The sequence below is a fragment of the Somniosus microcephalus genome, chromosome 23 (assembly GCF_052327205.1).
Source record: "Somniosus microcephalus isolate GS21.2 chromosome 23, FLI_Smic_1.0, whole genome shotgun sequence".
Taxonomy (NCBI): Eukaryota; Metazoa; Chordata; class Chondrichthyes; order Squaliformes; family Somniosidae; genus Somniosus; species Somniosus microcephalus.
The window spans coordinates 64,182,297-64,198,632 of NC_141009.1; the positions used below are offsets into that span (position 1 = coordinate 64,182,297).

Sequence of the window (16,336 nt, forward strand, 5' to 3'; positions counted from 1 at the left end):
ATGGGGACTTTAATCTACATATTGATGGGGGACTTTAATCTACACATTGATGGGTCTTTAATCTACACATTGACGGTGTCTTTAATCTACACATTGATGGGGGACTTTAATCTACACATTGATGGGGACTTTAATCTACACATTGATGGGGACTTTAATCTACACATTGATGGGGACTGTAACCTACATATTGATGGAGGACTTTAATCTACATATTGATGGGGGAATTGAATCTACACATTGAAGGGGAATTTAATCTACATATTGATGGGGATTTTAATCTACACATTGACGAGGACTTTAATCTACATATTGATGGGTCTTTAATCTACATATTGATGGGACTTTAATCTACACATTGATGGGGACTTTAATCTACATATTGATGGGGACTTTAATCTACACATTGATGGGGACTTTAATCTACACATTGATGGGGAATTTAATCTACATATTGATGGGGATTTTAATCTACACATTGACGAGGACTTTAATCTACATATTGATGGGGACTTAAATCTACATATTGATGGGTCTTTAATCTACACATTGATGGGGACTTTAATCTACATATTGATGGGGACTTTAATCTACATATTGATGGGGACTTTAATCTACACATTGATGGGTCTTTAATCTACATATTGATGGGTCTTTAATCTACACATTGATGGGGACTTTAATCTACACATTGATGGGGACTTTAATCTACACATTGATGGGGGACTTTAATCTACATGTTGATGGGGACTTTAATCTACAAATTGATGGGGACTTTAATCTACACATTGAAGGGGACTTTAAACTACACATTGATGGGGGACTTTAAGCTACACATTGATGGGGGACTTTAAACTACACATTGATGGGGGACTTTAATGTACACATTGATGGGGACTTTAATCTACACATTGATGGGGACTTTATTCTACACCTTGATGGGGGAGTTTAATCTACATATTGATGGGGACTTTAATCTCCATATTGATGGGGACTTTAATCTACATATTGATGGGGGACCTCAATGTACATATTGATGGGTGACTTCAATTTACATATTGATGGGGGACTTTAATCTACACATCGATGGGGAATTTAAGCTACATATTGATGGGGACTTTAATCTACACATTGATGGGGAACTTCAATCTACACATTGATGGGGGACTTAAATCTACACATTGATGGGGACTTTAATCTACATATTGATGGGGACTTTAATCTACACATTGATGGGGACTTTAATCTACACATTGATGGGGAATTTAATCTACATATTGATGGGTCTTTAATCTACACATTGACGGTGACTTTAATCTACACATTGATGGGGACTTTAATCTCCACATTGATGGGGGACTTTAATCTACACATTGATGGGAGACTTTAATCAACCTATTGATGGGGACTTTAATCTACACATTGATGGGGACTTTAATCAAAACATTGATGGGGACTTTAATCTGCACATTGATGGGGACTTTAATCTACACATTGATGGGGACTTTAATCTACATATTGATGGGGGCTTTAATCGACATTTTGATGGGGGACTTTAATCTACACATTGTTGGGGGCTTTAATCTACACATTGATGGGGGACATTAATCTACACATTGATGGGGGACTTTAATCTAGATATTGATGGGGGACTTTAATCTACATATTGATTGGGACTTTAATCTACATATTGATGGGGCACTTTAATCTACACATTGATGGGGGACTTTAATCTACACGTTGATGGGGACTTTAATCTACATATTGATGGGGGACTTTAATCCATATATTGATGGGGACTTTAATCTACATATTGATGGGGGTCTTTAATCTACATATTGATGGGGACTTTCATCTACACATTGATGGGTACTTTAATCTACATATTGATGGGGACTTTAATCTACACATTGATGGGGACTTTAATCTACACATTGATGGTGACTTAAATCTACATATTGATGGGGACTTTAATCTACACATTGATGAGGCCTTTAATCTACATATTGATGGGGTCTTTAATCTACATATTGATGGGGGACTTTAATCTACATATTGATGGGGGACTTTAATCTACACATTGGAGGGGACTTCAATCTACACATTGATGGGGACTTTAATCTACATATTGACGGGGACTTTAATCTATATATTGATGGGGGACTTTAATCTACACATTGATGGGGGACTTTAATCTACATATTGATGGGGGACTTTAATCTACATATTGATTGGGACTTTAAAATACATATTGATGGGGTACTTTAATCTACACATTGATGGGGGACTTTAATCTACACATTGATGGGGACTTTAATCTACCTATTGATGGGGACTTTAATCTACACATTGATGGGGACTTTAATCTACACATTGATGGGGGACTTTAATCTACATATTGATGGGGGACTTTAATCTACATATTGATGGGGGCTTTAATCTACATATTGATGGGTACTTTAAGCTACATGTTGATGGGGACTTTAATCTACATATTGATGGGGGTCCTCAATCTACATATTGATGGGTGACTTCAATTTACATATTGATGGGGGACTTTAATCTACATATCGATGGGGAATTTAAGCTACATATTGATGGGGACTTTAATCTACATGTTGATGGGGGACTTTAATCTACATATTGATGGGGACTTTAATCTACATATTGATGGGGACTTTAAGCTACCTATTGATGGGGGACTTTAATCTACATATTGATGGGGGACTTTAATCTACATATTGATGGGGGCTTTAATCTACATATTGACGGGGGTCTTTAATCTACATATTGATGGGGACTTTAATCTACACATTGATGCGGACTTTAATCTACACGTTGATGGGGACTTTAATTTACATGTTGATGGGGACTTTAATCTACATATTGATGGGGGTCCTCAATCTACATATTACATAGATACATAGATACATAGAAGATAGGAGCAGGAGTAGGCCATTCGGCCCTTCGTGCCTGCTCCGCCATTCGATGAGATCATGGCTGATCCTTTAATTCAGTATCCTGTCCCCGCCTTCTCTCCGTAACCCTTAACCCCTTTTGCCCGTAGAAATATATCTAATTCCCTCTTAAATATATTTAATGAGCTGGCGTACACTGCCCTCTGTGGCAATGAGTTCCACAGGTTCACCACTCTCTGAGTGAAGAAATTCCCCCTCATCTCTGTCCTAAATGGTTTAGCCCTTATCCTTAAATTATGTCCTCTAGTTCTGTTCTCACCCGCCAAGGGAAACATTCCTTCTGCATCCAGTCTGTCTAGACCTGTCAGAATTTTATACACTTCTATGAGGTCCCCTCTCAATCTTCTAAACTCCAGTGTGTACATCCCTAAACTACATAGTCTCTCCTCATAGGTCATTCCCGCCATTCCTGGTATCAGCCTGGTGAATCGCCGCTGCACCCCCTCCATGGCAAGAACATCCTTCCTCAGATGAGGCGACCAAAACTGTACACAGTACTCGAGGTGTGGTCTCACCAGTGCCCTGTACAGCTGCAGCAAGGTATCCCTGTTCCTGTATTCTAACCCTTTTGCTATGAAGGCCAGCATACCGTTTGCCTTCTTGACCGCCTGTTGCACCTGCATGCTCGCCTTCAGTGACTGGTGTACAAGAACACCCAGGTCTCTCTGTACTTCCCCCTCTCCCAATCTATTGCCATTTAAATAATAATTTGCCCTCCCGTTCCTGCACCCAAGGTGGATAACTTCGCACTTGTCCACATTATAGTGCATCTGCCATTTATCCGCCCAATCGCCCAGTCTGTCCAAATCGCTCTGGAGCTTCCTGGTCTCTTCCTCTGAGCCCACCCCCCCTCCTAGTTTAGTGTCGTCTGCAAATTTGGAAATGCTGCATCCGACTCCCTGATCCAGGTCATTAATGTAAATTGTGAACAGCTGGGGGCCCAGGACAGATCCCTGTGGTACCCCACTTGTTACTGCCTGCCATTCAGAAAATGAGCCGTTTATTCCAACTCTCTGTTTTCTATCTGACAGCCAGTTCCCTATCCACGCCAAAACTTTCCCCTTTATCCCATGAGCCTCAATTTTCCATGCTAATCTTTTATGTGGGACCTTATCGAAGGCCTTTTGGAAGTCCAGGTACACCACATCTACTGGCTCTCCCCCATCTATTCTACCAGTTACTCCCTCAAAAAATTCCAATAGATTAGTCAAGCACGATTTACCCTTTGTAAATCCATGTTGACTCTGTCCTATCCTGTCCCCATTTGCTAAGTGCTCCGCTATTTCATCCTTAATGATGGACTCCAGCATTTTGCCCACAACTGATGTAAGGCTTACAGGTCTGTAATTACCTGCTTTTTCCCTACCCCCCTTTTTGAATAGTGGGGTAACGTTAGCTACCCTCCAATCCATCGGCACTGTTCCCGAGTCTAATGAATTCTGAAAAATCATCCTTAGTGCATCCGCTATCTCTAGGGCCACCTCCTTCAGTACCCTAGGATGCATGTTATCAGGCCCTGGGGATTTGTCCACCTTCAATCCCTTTAGCTTCCTTAACACCATATCCTTAGAGATATTGATTTGCGTCAGTTCCTCCTTTGCCAATGTTCCTATTTTTCCCGATATCCCAGGGAGGTTTTTTGTGTCTTCCTTCGTAAAGACTGACCCAAAGTATGCATTTAGTTGATCTGCCATTTCCTTATTTCCCATTATATATTCCCCCGTATCTGACTGCAATGGACCAACTTTGGTTTTCACCAGTCTTTTCCTTTTGATATATTTATAAAAGCTTTTGGAGTTAGTTTTTATATTTTCCGCCAGCTTGTTTTCGTAAGCTATTTTGCCCCTCTTGATCATGCCCTTTGCCCTCCTTTGCTCTATCTTAAACTGTTCCCAATCTTCCGCTCTGGCGCTTTTTTTGGCTATTTTATACGCCCTATCTTTGGATTTTATGCTGTCTCTAATTTCCCCTGTTATCCACGGTTGAGTCACCTTTTTAGATTTCCTTTTATGCCAGATTGGTATAAACAATTTTTGCAATTTTGTCATTCTATCTTTAAATGTTTGCCATTGTTTATCTACCTCCAGTCCTCCCAGGAACGTTGTCCAATCAGACCTACTCAGTTCCCGTCTCATGGCATCATAATTCCCCTTGTTTAAATTCAGGACCTTAGTCTCTGAGTCAATTTCTTCGCTCTCCATTTCGAGTGAGAAATCGATCATGTTATGATCGCTCTGACCCAAGGGTCCCCGTACAACAAGATTACTGATTAGTCCCTTCTCATTGCACAGTACCCAGTCCAATATAGCCTGTTCCCGAGTTGGTTCCTCGACATATTGATCCAGATAACCATCCCTTAAACACTCAAGGAATTCCTCCTCCTCATTATTTTTACTGATTAGGCTAGTCCAATCTATATGTAAGTTAAAGTCACCTATGATGACAGCTGTGCTCTTATTGCACGCTTCTCTAATTTCCCTCGTGATGCCCTCCCTAACCTCTATTTTACTATTTGGAGGCCTATATACCACTCCTATTAATGTTTTTCGCCCCTCGCTATTTCTTAGCTCCACCCATATAGATTCTGTATTAACTGAGTTAATATCCTTCTTTTCAATTGCATTTATCCCCTTGATGGGTGACTTCAATTTACATATTGATGGGGGACTTTAATCTACATATCGATGGGGAATTTAAGCTACATATTGATGGGGACTTTAATCTACACATTGATGGGGGACTTTAATCTACATATTGATGGGGACTTTAATCGACACATAGATGGGGTCTTTAATCTACATATTGATGGGGACTTTAATCTACATATTGATGGGGACATTAATCTACATATTGATGGGGACTTTAATCTACATATTGATGGGGGACTTTAATCTACATATTGATGGGGGACTTTAATCTACACATTGATGGGGACTTTAATCTACACATTGATGGGGACTTTAATCTACATATTGATGGGCGACTTTAATCTACACATTGTTGGGGGCTTTTATCTATACATTGATGGGGGACTTTAATCTACACATTGATGGGGGACTTTAATCTACATATTGATTGGGACTTTAAAATACATATTGATGGGGGACTTTAATCTACACATTGATGGGGGACTTTAATCTACACGTTGATGGGGACTTTAATCTACATATTGATGGGGGACTTTAATCCACATATTGATGGGGACTTTAATCTACATATTGATGGGGGACTTTAATCTAGACATTGATGGGGGACTCTAATCTACATATTGATGAGGACTTTAACCTACACATTGATGGTGACTTTAATCCAGATATTGATGTGTCTTTAATCTACATATCGATGGGGACTTTAATCTACACATTGATGTGGTCTTTAATCTCCACATTGATGGGGACTTTAATCTACATATTGATGGGGGACTTTAATCTACGCATTGATGGGGACTTTAATCTACATATTGATGGGGCTTTAATCGACATATTGATGGGGGACTTTAATCTGCACATTGTTGGGGGCTTTAATCTACACATTGATGGGGGACTTTAATCTACACATTGACGGGGGACTTTAATCTACATATTGATGGGGGACTTTAATCTACATATTGATTGGACTTTAATCTAAACATTGATGCGGACTTTAATCTACACATTGATGGGGACTTTAATCTACCTATTGATGGGGACTTTAATCTACACATTGATGGGGGACTTTAATCTACATATTGATGGGGACTTTAATCTACACATTGATGGGGACTTTAATCTACATATTGATGGGGACTTTAAGCTGCATATTGATGGGAGACTTTAATCTACATATTGATGTGGGACTTTAATCTACATATTGATGGGGACTTTAATCTGCATATTGATGGCTACTTTAATCTACACCTTGATGGGGAATTTAATCTACATATTGATGGGGGCTTTAATCTACATATTGATGGGGACTTTAAGCTACATATTGATGGGGGGTCTTTAATCTACATATTGATGGGGACTTTAATCTGCATATTGATGGCTAGTTTAATCTACACATTGATGGGGGCTTTAATCTACACATTGATGGGGGACTTTAATCTACATATTGATGGGGACTTTAATCTACATATTGATGGGGACGTTAATCTACATATTGATGGGGGACTTTAATCCACACATTGATGGGGGACTTTAATCCACATATTGATGGGGACTTTAATCTACATATTGATGGGGGACTTTAATCTAGACATTGATGGGGGACTCTAATCTACATATTGATGAGGACTTTAACCTACACATTGATGGTGACTTTAATCCAGATATTGATGTGTCTTTAATCTACATATCGATGGGGACTTTAATCTACACATTGATGTGGTCTTTAATCTACACATTGATGGGGACTTTAATCTACATATTGATGGGGACTTTAATCTGCATATTGATGGCTAGTTTAATCTACACATTGATGGGGGCTTTAATCTACACATTGATGGGGGACTTTAATCTACATATTGATGGGGACTTTAATCTACACATTGATGGGGGACTTTAATCTACATATTGATGGGGGCTTTAATCTACATATTGATGGGGACTTTAAGCTACATATTGATGGGGGGTCTTTAATCTACATATTGATGGGGGACTTTAATCTACATATTGATGGGGACTTTAATCTGCATATTGAAGGCTAGTTTAATCTACACATTGATGGGGGCTTTAATCTACATATTGATGGGGGACTTTAATCTACATATTGATGGGGGACTTTAATCTACACATTGATGGGGACTTTAATCTACACATTGACGGGGACTTTAATCTACATATTGATGGGGGCTTTAATCGCCATATTGATGGGGGACTTTAATCTACACAGTGTTGGGGGCTTTAATCTATACATTGATGGGGGACTTTAATCTACACATTGATGGGGGACTTTAATCTACATATTTATTGGGACTTTAAAATACATATTGATGGGGCACTTTAATCTACACGTTGATGGGGACTTTAATCTACATATTGATGGGGGACTTTAATCCACATATTGATGGGGACTTCAATCTACATATTGATGGGGGACTTTAATCTACACATTGATGGGGGACTTTAATCCACATATTGATGGGGACTTTAATCTGCACATTGATGGGGACTTTAATCTACATATTGATGGGGGACTTTAATCTACACATTGATGGGGGACTCTAATCTACATATTGATGAGGACTTTAACCTACACATTGATGGTGACTTTAATCCAGATATTGATGTGTCTTTAATCTACATATCGATGGGGACTTTAATCTACACATTGATGTGGTCTTTAATCTACACATTGATGGGGACCTTAATCTACATATTGATGGGGGACTTTAATCTACACATTGACGGGGGACTTTAATCTACACATTGACGGGGGACTTTAATCTACATATTGATTGGACTTTAATCTAAACATTGATGCGGACTTTAATCTACACATTGATGGGGACTTTAATCTACCTATTGATGGGGACTTTAATCTACACATTGATGGGGGACTTTAATCTACATATTGATGGGGACTTTAATCTGCACATTGATGGGGACTTTAATCTACATATTGATGGGGACTTTAAGCTACATATTGATGGGGGACTTTAATCTACATATTGATGTGGGACTTTAATCTGCATATTGATGGGGACTTTAATCTGCATATTGATGGCTGCTTTAATCTACACATTGATGGGGACTTTAATCTGCACCTTGATGGGGAATTTAATCTACATATTGATGGGGGCTTTAATCTACATATTGATGGGGAGTTTAAGCTACATATTGATGGGGGGTCTTTAATCTACATATTGATGGGGACTTTAATCTACATATTGATGGGGGACTTTAATCTACATATTGATGGGGACTTTAATCTGCATATTGATGGCTAGTTTAATCTATATATTGATGGGGACTTTAATCTACACATTCATGGGGGACTTTAATCTACATATTGATGGGGGTCTTTAATCTACATATTGATGGGGACTTTAATCTACACATTGATGGGGACTTTAATCTACATATTGATGGGGACTTTAATCTACACATTGATGGGGACTTTAAACTACGTATTGATGGGTCTTTAATCTACACATTGATGGGGACTTTAATCTACATATTGATGGGGGACTTTAATCTACACATTGATGGGGTCTTTAATCTACATATTGATGGGGACTTTAAGGTACATATTGATGGGGGTCTTTAATCTACATATTGATGGGTGACTTCAATTTACACATTGATGGGGGACTTTAATCTACATATCGATGGGGAATTTAAGCTACATATTGATGGGGACTTTAATCTACACATTGATGGGGGACTTTAATCTACACATTGATGGGGACTTTAATCTACTCATTGTTGGGGGCTTTAATCTACACATTGATGGGGGACTTTAATCTACACATTGATGGGGGACTTTAATCTACATATTGATTGGGACTTTAATATACATATTGATAGGGCACTTTAATCTACACATTGATGGGGGAGTTTAATCTACACGTTGATGGGGACTTTAATCTACATATTGATGGGGGACTTTAATCCACATATTGATGGGGACTTTAATCTACATATTGATGGGGGCTTTAATCTACACATTGATGGGGGTCTTTAATCCACATATTGATGGGGACTTTAATCTACATATTGATGGGGGACTTTAATCTACACATTGATGGGGGACTTTAAACTACATATTGCTGGGGACTTTAACCTACACATTGATGGTGACTTTAATCCAGATATTGATGTGTCTTTAATCTACATATTGATGGGGACTTTAATCTACACATTGATGTGGACTTTAATCTACACATTGATGGGGACTTTAATCTACATATTGATGGGGGACTTTAATCTACACATTGATGGGGACTTTAACCTACATATTGATAGGGGACTTTAATCTACACATTGATGGGGACTTTAATCTACATATTGATGGGGACTTTAATCTACATATTGATGGGGGACTTTAATCTACATATTGATGGGGACTTAAATCTACATATTGATGGGGACTTTAATCTACACATTGATGGGGACTTTAATGTACATATTGATGGGGGACTTTAATCTACATATTGACTGGGCAAATCAAATTACCACTAATGGTGTGGAGGACAAATTCTTGCAATGCATGCGAGATTGTTTCCTGGATCAGTATGTGGAGGAACCAACCAGGGAACAGGCTATTCTGGATCTGGTACTGTGTAATGAGAAAGGGCTAATCAATAATTAGTGGTAAAGGGGCCTTTAGGGGTACGTGACCATAATATGATTGTATTTTACATTGGCTCTAAAATTAGGATCGGGAGCTTGTCACGCGTGCAAGCCCCCGATGTGCACTTACCCGGCGCGCTGACATTTGAATCGTGGCCCGCATTGCATTTCCTCTCACTGGCGCGCTTGAGGTCCTGCCGCGCTGTGCGTGCGTGACCCAGCGGCGTACTTAGTGCGATGAGCCGGCTGGGATCACGTGAGCACAGGGCAACCAATGGGAGGTTGCAAAAGTTCATTCATGAGTTTGATAGTAAGAGCTGTCAAATTCATGAAAACTCCTGGCCCCAAAACACTACTTAAACTTGAAAGAAAATTAAAAAAAACATTGCACTACTTAAATGAACCATAAATAACTGTAAAAAACTATATTAAACAATAATTTTATAATTTGAAAAAAATTATTATATAAGAAATCGGGGCTGAAACTAAACTTACCTTACTGTAAATTCTTTAAAAATAATAAACCTGTGGAAATTTTTTAAATAAATTGTATTAATAGACCACTTACCTGTAAAACTAAGTACTTACGTGTGGTTTTTCAATGCGTAAAAACCGGAGGCCTTTACACATGCGCAACTCTCTAAAAATAAAGGAAATCCAAGTCGCACGCGCAGACTGCTGCACGCACGCGTTCAGCCTCTTAACCCCTTGGGTCAGAGGAGAGGAAATGCCGGTTTTCCCCGCATGCGCTGTGCATGCTGAAAACTGGCAATTCCTCCGGGCACACGCGTGAGTACCCCGTCCGTACTCACGCGTTGGGACAGGAATTACTGGGCCAATAAGTTTGAGAGTGATGTAGTGCAATCTGAAACTAAGGTCTTCAATCTAAACAGAGGAAACTACAAGGGTACGAGGGACAAGTTAGTCATGGTAGATTGGGAGACTACACTATCAGGTATGAAGGTGGACATACAATGGCTAACATTCAAAGAAATAATGCATAATTTGCAACAAACATATATTCCTCTAGGGCACAAAAACCCAAAAGGAAAAGTGATCCAACCATGGCTAACAAAAGAAATTAAAGCTAGTATTAAGTCAAAGGAGGAAATTTATAAAGTTGCCAGAAAAAGCGGTCAGCCTGAGGATTGGGATCTTTTTAGAAATCAGCAAAGGGGGAGTAAGAAATTGCTAAAGAAAGGGAAAATGGAATATGAGCACAAACTAGCGAAAAATATAAAAACGGATTGTAAAAGCTTCTGTAGGTATGTGAAAAGGAAAAGACTGGTGAAGGTAAATGTAGGTCCTTTACAGTCAGAGACGGGAGAATTTATAATGGGGAATGAGGAAATGGCTGAGAAATTAAATAAATACTTTGTTTCTGTCTTCACGGAGGAAGACACAAAAAACCTCCCAGAAATATGAGAAAACCAAGGGTGTGGCGAGAATGAGGAACTTAAAGAAATTATTATTAGTAAAAAAACAGTACTTGCAAAATTAATGGGACTAAAAGTCGATAAATCTCAAGGACCGGATGATCTACATCCTAGGGTTTTGAAAGAGGTGGCCATTGGGATAGTGGATGCATTGGTTGTCATCTTCCAAAATTCTATAGATTCTGGAATGATTCCTGCAGATTGGAGGATAGCAAATGTAACCCCGCTATTTAAGAAAGGAGGGAGAGAGAAAATGCGAAACTACAGACCTGTTAGCCTCACATCAGTAGTTGGGAAAATGCTGGAGTCTATTATAAAGGATGCAATAACTGGGCACTTAGAAACTAATAGTAAGATTGGGCAGAGTCAACATGGATTTACGACAGGGAAATCCTGTTTGACAAACCTATTGGAGTTCTTTGAGGATGTAACTAGTGGAGTAGACAAAGGGGAACTGGTAGATGTGGTGTATTTGGATTTTCAGAAGGCCTTCGATAAGGTCCCATACAAGAGGTTGGTGAACAAAATTAGGGCACATGCAATTGGGGGTAATGTACTAGCATGGATTGAGAATTGGTTAACAGACAGAAAACAAAGAGTAGGGATAAACGGGTCTTTTTCAGGATGGCTGGCTGTGACTAGTGGGGTACCGCAAGGATCGGTGCTTGGGCCCCAGCTATTCACAATCTATATCAATGATTTGGATGAGGGGACTAAATGTAACATTTCCAAATTTGCTGATGACACAAAGCTAGGTGGCAGTGTCAGTTGCGAAGAGGACGTGAAGAGGCTTCAAGGGGATCTCGACAGGCTCAGTGAGTGGGCGAGAACATGGCAGATGGAATATAATGTGGATAAATATGAAGTTATCCACTTTGGTAGAAAAAACAGAAAGGCAGCGTATTTCCTAAATGGTGAAAGATTGGGGAATGCAGATGCTCAAAGGGACCTGGGTGTCCTTGTACATGAGTCACTGAAATTGAATGTGCAGGTGCAGCAAGCCATTAGGAAGGCAAATGGTATGCTGGCCTTCATTACAAGAGGATTTGAGTACAGGAGTAAAGAAGTCTTACTCCAATTATATAGGGCCTTGGTGAGACCACACCTGGAGTACTGTGTACAATTTTGGTCTCCTTACCTAAGGAAGGATATACTTGCCATAGAGGGAGTGCAACGAAGGTTCACGAGATTGATTCCTGGGATGGGGGGACTTGTATGAGAAGAGATTAAGTAAACTAAGCCTGTATTCTCTTGAATTCAGAAGAATGAGAGGGGATCTCATTGAAGCATACAAAATTATTACAGGGCTTGATAGGATGGATGCTGGGAGAATGTTTCCCTTGGCTGGGGAGTCTAGAACCAGGGGTCACAGCCTCAGGATAAAGGGTAGGCCATTCAGGACTGAGATGAGAAGAAATGTCTTCACACAGAGGGTGGTGAGTCTTTGGAATTCTCTATCCCAGAGGGCTGTGGAGGCTCAGTCATTGGGTATATTCAAAACAGAAGTCGATAGATTTCTGACTAGTAAGGGCATCAAGGGATATGGCGATAGGGCCGGTGAATGGAGTCGAGGCAGAAGATCAGCAATGATCTCGTTGAATGGCGGAGCAGGCTCGAAGGGCTGAATGGCCGACTCTTGCTTCTATTTCTTATGTTCTTATGTTCTTATCCGAACCACGGAACTCCAGCGTTACCATGGGAGGCTTTAGTGATTGGCTCTGCATGAGCTGGGTGTGGAGTTCGTACTTTGTACTCACGCTTAAGCGCAAGGCCATCCGTCTGCTGTAAGCCACACTCGACCATGACTCCTTTAGGCTTATCTCCTGCTCAACACTTAATTCCCGCACTCAGCAAATGGCGTCCTTGATAGTTCATGCTCCGTCTGCTCCCACCATGCTGCATCACTGTGATCTAATCACGGCTCAAATCAAAGCGCAATCAGCGATACGTGAATGGCACATGACATAATCACAAGTGTCCCAGCCGTTGATTCAGTCTCAATCCAGTGGAACCGGTCCATGGCTGTCCGTAGTGGACGCAGCATAGTTTCGACGAGGCCTACTTGAAGTGGCTGGGAATTTGGATCCTCTGTTTCTTGTTCTCCATCACAAGAGCATGGGTGGGGAATTTCCTAAATAGACTGCCCGTTGCCTGCAACAACAACAACAACTTGCATTTATATAGCACCTTTAACATAGTAAAACATCCCAAGGTGCTTCACAAGTGTGTCTGCAGAACAAATTACCTGTTGAAACTCCTCTAAATGGTCATAACTGTCGAACTCCAGGGGTATAAAAATGGCAAGGAATTGCTCTGTTATATCGACTGGAATAACCATCGTAAACATCAACACCTCAGGAAAACTGCAAATGGATCAAACAGCAAGCAACAAATTAAGGGAACTAGAAGGCTTATGAATGCTCAAGTACTCACATCTAAAGCCATTTAAAGCTGCTTTTTTGGTTTAAAGATGTTTTCTCTGTTTCGAAGTTTCAGCTTCAAAGGCCCTTCATAATTTAATTTCATAGTTCCTCTTTGCCTTCCTAAATGTTTTTTTGACTTTTCTAATCTCTTCGTATTCTCTCTTGTCATGCTCTCGGCTGTCCATGTACTTAGTGTATGCCTCTTTTCTTAACCTCAATTTTTCCCATATGTCTTTATTCATCCATGGTGTCTCATTAGTGTTTAGTTTGTTCTTGTTTTTTAGCAGGATATATTTTTCCTGGACTCTGTTGAACACTGTTTTAAATGTTTCCCATTGCTGTTCTACATCATTGTTTAGCAATATTGTTTTCCATTTTATTTTCCCATGTTCTATTTTCAACCCCTCAAAATCAGCTTTTCTCCAATCTATTACCCTGGTCTTTGACATGCTTATGCCCTTCTCAATTATTATCTTAAACCATATTATATTATGGTCACTATTACCTTGATGTTCCCCTACTTTTACTTTCTTTATCTGCTCTGGTTCATTCCCCATTACTAGATCCAGTAGCAAATCCTTCCTTGTTGGGCTTCTTACATATTGGGTTAGAAAGGATCCTGTATACATTGTAGGAACTCCATTCCCTTATCCCCTTTTCCTACCTCTTCTGGCCAATTAATTTCAGGATAGTTGAAATCCCCCATGATTATTATTCTATGTTTTTTACTCATTTCCTTAATTTGTTTGCAAATTTCTTCCTCCAACTCCCTTCCACTATTAGGTGGTCTGTAGACTACCTGTATTAGTGTGATTGATCTTTTATTATCTTTTATCTCTATCCATATGGATTCTATTTTTGTCTTGCTGATGGCTGTGTCACTTTTTTCTACTGCCATATGTTATCTCTAATAAATACAGCTACTCCACCTCCTCTTTTTCCCTCTCAATCTTTTCTAAATATGTTATACCCTGCAATGTTTAATTCCCAGTCCTGATTTGTCTGTAACCATGTCTCAGTAATCCCTACTATATCTGGTTCCTCACCACATATTATTGCCTCCAGTCCCCCTGTTTTATTACAGATAACAGTGTGCATTGCTGTACAGACAGTTTAACTCATTTTTAATAGCAGTTCCTCACGCTTTATTTTTAACCATTTTTTAGACTCCTGTTCTATAACTGTATTTATTCCCTGGCCATTTATATCCTCTCTTCGATAGCAAAATACTGCGGATGCTGGAAATCCGAAATAACAACAGAAAATGCTGGAAAAACTCCACAGGCCAGGCAACATCCGTGGAGAGAGAAATAGAGTCAACGTTTCCGGTCGAAACCCTTCGTCAGGACTGAAAAAGCACAGGAAGTGAAACAGATTAAAAGGCCAGTTTGGGGGCTGGGAAATGGGGATGAGAGAACAAAAGAGAAGTGAAGAGACATTAAGAGGTATTCAAAACCAGACGAGATGATGATGGGACTAGTGGAGACAAAAGACGGCTCAGATTAGATGTGAAATGCGCTGGCAGAATGGGAGACAGCTGCCATGTGGGAGAGAAAAAAAGGGGGAAGGGCCAAAACAAAGGTGTGGATAAAAAATATAAGTAAGAATGTAATAGGGGCCGAGGTTATGATCTGAAATTGTTGAACTCGATATTGAGTCCAGAAGGTTGTAAAGTGCCTAATCGGAAGATGAGGTGCTGTTCCTCGAGTTTACGGTGGGCTTCCATGGAACAATGCAAGAGCCCGAGTACGGTGAGGCCTGAGTGGGAATGGGGCGGGGAATTAAAATGACAGGCGACCGGAAGCTTGGGGTCACCCTTACGGACTGAACAGAGGTGTTCCACAATGTGGTCACCCACTAGTCCTATCCATTAGTCCTATCACCATCTCGTCTCGTTTTGAATAACTCTTAATGTCTCGTCTTCTCTTTTGTTCTCTCCCAGCCTGGCCTCTTAATCTATTTCATTTCCTGTGCTTCTTTAGTCTTGACAAAGGGTTTTCACCCGAAACGTTGACTCTATTTTCTCTCCACGGATGTTGCCTGGCCTGCTGAGTTTTTCCAGCATTTTCTGTTGTTATTTCGTATATCCTCTCTTTGTTTAGTCTGCTCTAGGCTCTCCTTTCCTGTTTCGTTTATATTTAGGCTTGTTTCATTTCTTGTAGATCCTCCCCCACCCCTGCCCCCACCACTCCCCTTTCTTACTAGTTTAAAGCCTTTGCCAACTC

The 16,336-nt window shown here is 40.0% G+C and overlaps 1 pseudogene; it reads right to left on the reverse strand.

Moving 5' to 3' along the window:
• Window positions 1-14,026, reverse strand: part of LOC147101911 (uncharacterized) — a 40,473-nt pseudogene extending 26,447 nt beyond the window's left edge.
• Window positions 14,027-16,336: the final 2,310 nt, after the last annotated feature.